Raw genomic sequence first — 7571 nt, forward strand, 5'->3', positions numbered from 1 at the left:
TTCTACTCACAGACAACGGTATAAAGAATATTTCCAGGATTATTTTTGTGAGTGCATATTTAAAGGAAGGGAGAACAGAAATTTGTTACAGCTGTTGCTTAAGAAAACCTTGTTATTCACAAAGCAAAATAATGCTCCTGCTTTGTTTGTTCCCAGTGCAACACAAGACACAACATGTGTGTACTATACTGTTTTTATGGCTTAAGAATAGACTACTGATTTTAAAAGAAATCTTACTTTCTCTTCCTGACATACATTGACTCAAGCAGTCTTACTAGCAACCTATTTCTTTCTATTTTGCATTCTCACCTCATGAGCTGGGGCTTGATGCTGAAGTCTAGTTTCACTGACCAGCTAATAAAGTGTCTTCTCTAGTGTAACTCACTCTAATGTACTTACTGGTGTATGCAAATGGTCCTTATAGCCTTTGCAAATATACCTCTCAAAGCAGCACTCTGATAACTGGTAGTCAGCATTCTTACACTGCAATCAAAATGATGTTGGCAAGTACGGGATTACAGTTTCAAGGTGAGAAAGAGCAGGTAGCAGACCTTAACTTGAAATATTCCTTAAAGAAGAGTGAAGAAAGAGAAATATAGAAAAGAGCAGAAACCTACTGTGAATGCAGAAATATTTGGCTCTGAAGGCGATGTTTTTCAAACTTACCTGGGACGTACTGGTCTAGTTTTAATGTATACCTTATCATGTCAAGCCAGGCTGTGGAAGGAACAGACTGTGAAGAGCTTTAGGGGATTATTTTCCCTCGTCTTACTCAACTTCTGTTCTCTTTCAGTTTCCACTACCCCACACCCCCACTCTCCCCTGCCCCCCACCCCAGGAGAGACACTATGTATGGATGAATAATTCGAGCAATTTTTCACATAGAAAGGCAGCACCCTACAGGCTAATAGACCCATAAATTTCAACCTTCCAGTGAAAACACAGCCAGGAATTAATGTTGGGGAGAGGGAAGGGCTGGCAAACACCCTGTGGGCTCCCAAGCCCGCCAAGTCTCTGCCAGAGCATCTCAGTGCTTCCCTGAATAAACCTTTTCCAAACATGTCCTCATCCAGAGCCACTGTGATGAACTGCAGCAAGCTATTGGGAATGTCAATGTGGATGCAAGTGGAGGGGCTAGCACAAAAAAAAAAAGTCTTATTCATCGAGGCCTAATTAGCATTTGCACCTGTGTCACCTGCTGAAGAGATTTCTGCAGCAGATTCCTCTTCCATGCTGTGAACACCCACACTTGCTGCACTCTCAATAACAAGGTGAGAGAAACGATAACAAAAAATACACCCTCAGCCATGACATTTTTCAGAATTCAGCTGGTAGCAAACATAGCAGGTGCTTTTATCTCAGAATCTCAGTTAATTTGAACACCCAGCTTTGCTTTAAAACGGGTATCATTCAGATAGGTGTGTTGTGTACATCCACATCACCAAACCCTTGGTCAGGCAACAATAACTCCAGATGAGAGGAACTCTTTTGCAGCTTCAGAGGACACAGCACAGCACTGAAGCCAGCCACTTTGCCTATAATGCACTGCATAAAACAGCTTGAAAATGGAAGCAGTTTGACCAGTTTAAGAGGTGGCTTTCCAGTTGGCACTTACTGTGGTACCACTTGCTCATAAGCAATTGTTTAGCATCAGCAATAAGTCACCTTGTATTGTTCAGTAATGGCAGTTTGATCTTAGAGATGGATTTTGATCAAGTTTTGTAGGAGTTTAAGCTGTATTTACTTACCACCAGAGAGTTGGTTTTTTAAATACAACTCCTTATAGTGTTCATTGGATAATATGAACATCATAAAGAGTGAATAACCACTCTTTCTGCCTGTGGGATTATTGTTTTTCTCCAGAACTTTTTCCTCCGTTGTCCTCTGGGAATAATTTTCATCCCAAGACCACTGAATTTTCTCTGGCTTTGAGGCATAGCTTAGCATAAAACCAAAATGAGTATCATATTTCACCCCTATAAAAGTTAGTTCATCAGAAAACAGCACTGTGAGAATCCAAATTACATAAACCAGTCTTTTGCTTTATTAAGGATGTGATATTCTTATACCACTGAAACATCAACAGTCATGACCACTATCTGTTAGCATCCAGAATTATGTGTATAGTGTGAAATAACTATAAATGCTGTTAATGTATCTGATTTTGTATAAGACGCCATGAAAATCAATGTGCTGACAAACCTAGGGAAATTCTTAAATAAAAATGCAAGTACCACACAATGAAAAAAAATTTCCTATGCCCAGGCACACTGCAGAATGACATTTTGGAGCCAGCATTTGAATCCCCACTTATCATGATTCCTAAATCCATTTTTATCTTTTTATTGATTTTAAGGCCAGAAGTAGCTGCAGAGATAGTCCAGTCTCACTTCCCACAGAATGCAAACCCCTTCACTTTCAACAGTAAAATACTGACAAGGCATATAAGTTAATAAAATTTTTCTTGTCCTCAGTGCTGTCCTTCGGGCTTTTAGAATTCCAGGGAGTCCTCCAAAAAAAGATAAAATTAGGTTTTCCAGAGTTTGCAGCTGGAACCAAAGCTGTCCAGAGAAATTTTTTGGAAAGCCACCTAATTTATTCATAGAAAACACAAGTTTACACATGCATTTCCAAATGTACATCTTCATCTTCTAGTTTCCTGTTTCCTTTCAAAACAAGAAGCTGAAAATGATTAATTTTTTGGACAAACCTAGAGAGGGCAAATTCAACCATCTCATTGGACCTCCCATTCCTGGAAGAATTCTGCACTTGGCAATTTCCATACTTTTACCTGGAGGCATTGACACAAAAAGCTGGGACTGCAATTTCACTTCTTCAAGAAGAAAATTGAGGAAACTTCCTACCCCATTCAAAATACGCAAAATGCTGAGTTATGTCCCAAAGATTTACCTTCCTGCATTATCACCAAGACTTGCTCTCAGTGCCTGAGACTTTTTCTATCTTACATTCTTTATCCTTACGTGGATGAGTTTCCAGTCTGACCAATACCCGTAACGCAAAAGCATTAAGGAGTACTCCACCAAATTATACTTTGGGCAGCATCAGGAACCTCACATGGAAACAGTTTTCAAAATTCAGCTTTTCCGAACAAAAAGAAGCTTTGTGATAACATAGGTAAAATGAGAATTTCCAAGTCCTCATTAAAACCATCAATTGTTACAATCACTATTTTTTCTTAATTCATCAAGAAGAACATAAAAGTCTTTAACCTTGAAGTTAAATTGTTTTGAAGGCATGTTCTGCCACCCATTAGTTCCTTACGCTTCCCTTTAACGAAACTGTTTAAATGCTATTTGGTACTTCTGACTGCGTAAATGTTCCTCTCATGATGACAGTTACCTACAATTATACTTAGTCATGCTTTTTTTTTTTGCTTTTCCAAGGTATAAATAATGTTTATTATTCCTGTTTTCCAAGCTTTGCAGTTTAATGCACAGCCTCAATTGTACAGTTGTAAACATATTTGTGAACTGCACCTTCCATTCCCACACTTAATAGGCTGTATAATGAAAAAATATAAAGGTCACGATGACCTACAAAATATCTTCAGTTTCATTTAAAAGCTTTTTCAAGGGTCAGAGGGAAAATCCTGCAGCATCTTAAGATCCTAAAGATTCACATATCTTAAAATTCACATAAAGCACAATCAAAGCAAGACACTCATGGAATAAAAACACATGTACAAACCGAGAAAGAGTATGACTCTTTCTTTGGAATTTTGATTTTAAACCTGGGTTTTGATCCTTGGGAGAGTTGAGCTAACGTATTTTCTTGTAGCATGGACTAAATAAGTGGAAAAACATTTAACTGCAGAAAGCACAACGGCTTTATGTAAATGCCTTGTAGCTGAGGAAAATGCATTTCTCTGAGGAAATGGCAATGGCAATTTATGTTCCTTTTTTAAGGAGGGAAAAAAAATAACACACGGGGAATACTGTTTTTTCACTCCTCCATTTGCAAATAAAAATAATGAAGTATATAATCAAGGCAAAAAGGGTAATAAATTTAGACTCAGGGGGAAGATATTTTGTTTCAGTCAGCATTTTCAAGGACAAGATGACAATGTTTTATTCTTTTGCAGCAGCTGGATTTATACAGCAACAGGGTTGCTGCACCAAAATTGCAATAAAGCTGGAGACTTACTTGTCTATTCACTCTGTTCTTCTGTTCGTCCTGGCACTAAGTGAAATGCTCTTCTGCGTTCTTGATTTTGTGCTGTGGGACTTCAATGACATAGCTTTAAGGAGGAGCATGGGGTAGGGAGGAGACAAAAAAGTAAAAACTGCATGTTAAGGAGTTTGCTGGAGGTTTTTGTTCCTATTTAACTTGCAGAGAAGGGGGAGGACATGTGTGTTTTCTAACTGACTGACTCTCCCTTCAGGAAGATGACACTGATAATATGGTGCCAGGACTCCATAGTACTGATATTTTCATTTCTTCATTTGTGTAAGCATTTCAGGTTTCAAATGCTGAAAGCAAGATATGTAATATCAGTAATCCCCTTTCCTTTTCCCTTCCCCTAAGATATGAGAAGATAAGGTCAGCAGTGCTTTCACAACACTGATGAGCCCTCAGAAGTCTTTTATACTGCTCCTGCAGCTCTTGGAAGACTATCTGTGAACTATCTGTTTTACCGTCTTATGTTTTGCTTTTAGGTCTCTTTCCTTAGTCTATTCCCATCGAGAGGAGTGTTTCATTAACCTAAGTGAGAAGGAACAAGCAGTTCGATTACTCACCTCAAGCAGTAAAAACTGTAATGCAGTTCTAGTTATTGTGAGGCCATTAAAAAAAAATAGGCACAGGGTTTCAGCTGCATCCTTCTCGCTGTACATTGTTCATCAGCCCCGAAGCTGTTCCACCAGGGACACAGAGAAATCCAGCTCTGTGTTTCTTTGGAATCACTCTCTGCAGGGGACTTGTCAGAAACAATAAGCATAATAACACAACACCTTTTGCACTCTTGCAAGCTCTAACCCAAGGAAGATGCTGCTGCATGCCCTTCCTTAGGAGACAACTTGGAAGAGGTTTTATGCTGTTCAGATTGTGCCAGCAGCTGAAAAGCTTCTAGATAGCCTAGGGAAATTAAGTATAGGAAGTTAGTTTTATTTCTTTCTTCTCAGGTCCTATGCTTCACATTTCACCTATCTAACCAGAAGATTTCAAAGGCTGTCTGAGCATCCCAAGATCAACTGCCTCTACAGAAATCTCCAACCTTGTCATATAAACTCTGTCAGACAACTCTAATCTTTCTTACTTGTGAATAAAGACCACTGTTAGAAAATTCTTGCTTCCTCATATTGTCAGATATGTTATTATTTCTGCTAAGTATATGAAAATACTTTAGCATCCTTGTTATATCACATTGTGGCAGTTCTAGAGAAAAGTTGATCTTTTTCTGTGAAATCTATTCTGTGCATCTTGGTCATCACTACCTACATTTGTCCCCTAAAAAAAAAAACAGCACTGTTTTGGAAGGTCTTCTCTTTCAGGAAGGGATGCGTTTGGCATAGGCACCAAATTTCACAAGACCTGACACACTGTCACGTGTTCACATGAAGAACAACTTTTCAGTTGTATCCTGCCACTTTCAGGGCTGTTTATATCACAGCATTAACAACTGCAGAGGTTTCACACAGAGTCAAGTGAAGCCTTGGAATGGCTACCAGTACTCACACCAGCACACTGAGTCAGTTACCACCATGTCCTACCATTCCCTTCGCTCCCTGATAAGGGAAGTAATATCTTGGAGGGTTTTTTTCCTTTTACCCTTCCAATCCATAAGCAAAACTAATAAATGCAAGTTTTACACAAATAAGACCCCGCAAACCTTACTCCAAGCAACGTTGCAGCCCATGAGAGAAGAAACACATGTAACACTATGTGCATTTCAACATCCCACAGAGCCTGTCTTAAAAGGACTTATATGCAGCAGTAAGAAATATAATTTTTTTAAATTCAGCCACAATTACTGTGTTTTGTGTTCACGTTTAGGAGCAGCAAGTGTGACACTGTGACCCCAGAGTAAAAATAGAATTTCTGTTTCAAAGGTTTTAAAATAAAATTTAAAAAAAAAAAAACTAAAACCAGACAATAGATAGTAAGCAAATATAAACAGATAGAGAATGAGTACAAGAAAATAATATATTCAATCAGAACTGTGCACTTTTAATGCAAGAAAGCTTTTTGGGGTGTTTATCTATTAAACAAATGTATTTGCACCTTGAAAGTTTCAACACAATTCTACATAAAAGAGACATTTTTTTCTCTTTCCTGCTGTCTTACAGCCATCTGCAATCAGTTACTAAATATAAGCCCAAGAAAAGCAATTAGACCGCATGTGGACTCATGTAGGTGTACAGAAAAGGTAATGCAGTTATTAAACTGCAAGTATTTGCCTCCAATCAAAACCTTCTGGCTGGATTCCAGGAAATCAATTTAGCACCACTGAAGGCTGTTAGTATATCTTCAAATCTCGTTGTAATTTGTCTTTGTTCCTTTGCACAAAGGCATAATTCTTGGGAAAAAAATCTCTCTAAATGGGAAAATGGGCTAAGCATAATTCTAATAATGTGTGAAGAGATTTGTACAATCCAGAGTGGCATAACATAACCACGCAAATTGAAAAAAGGGAAAAAGCCATGCTGTTTTCCCTAATGCAAGTTAGTGCTTACATCTGTAGACAGATATACATACTCCAGTGAAGTATCTTTATTTTACAGCACCTGATGCATCAACACCTGACTTCTAATAGAACTAAACCACTCTCTCTATTTAAAAAAAATACTGCCTAAAAGGCATATGTATTTACCTAATCAACGGAGACCTTCTGATCCATCATAGTGTAACTGGTGTCTCTACAACCACTGAGCCTTCAAAATGTCCTTTAGAAGTATAGCATCTCAAAGACATTGTCAAGGAGCTCCACGCACATTAGTGCATATGGATTTTTGGCTATCACATCACAGGGTGTTTTTTTTTTTTTTCTGAACTGAATGTTAACTTTTCATACATAATTTTTTAACCTGCCAAAAACATTTTGCATGAAAACTTAAAAAAAATGCGTGAGTTTAGAAAGAAAACATGCCATTTATTATATATGACATAGGAAGACTGAAATCTTGTACCTTTCTTCATGAATAACAATTATTCTTAGTACACTGTCAATAGATGACAAAAGAAAATAATTATAAAGGTCTTAGTACCTGTGCAGAAGACGTTGGACGCTTCTGAAACCAAGCCACTCATTTCAGCGACTAATGCCACACATCTAGTGCTGCACAACAGCTGAAAAGTGTGAAAATTCCTTTTATATGAAATTCTAAACAGATTACAAAGTTACTGAAAAGTTCTTACGATTGCAGGAATCACCTAGAAAGTGGGGTTGAAATTTACGCAGTATAGCTCTAATGCACCTAATTTTGAAAATATATTCACAGGAGGAGAAACCTGTCCTGTATTCATCGCTTTTTTGTCTTCCCCCAGACTCTCATTAGAATTTAAATCTCATTCAGGACACTACTTTAAACTAGGAATTTATACATAACAGTATA

The sequence above is a fragment of the Pezoporus occidentalis genome, unplaced genomic scaffold, assembly GCF_034315485.1.
Source record: "Pezoporus occidentalis ecotype Australia unplaced genomic scaffold, CSIRO_AGI_Poc_V1 ctg121, whole genome shotgun sequence".
NCBI lineage: Eukaryota > Metazoa > Chordata > Aves > Psittaciformes > Psittacidae > Pezoporus > Pezoporus occidentalis.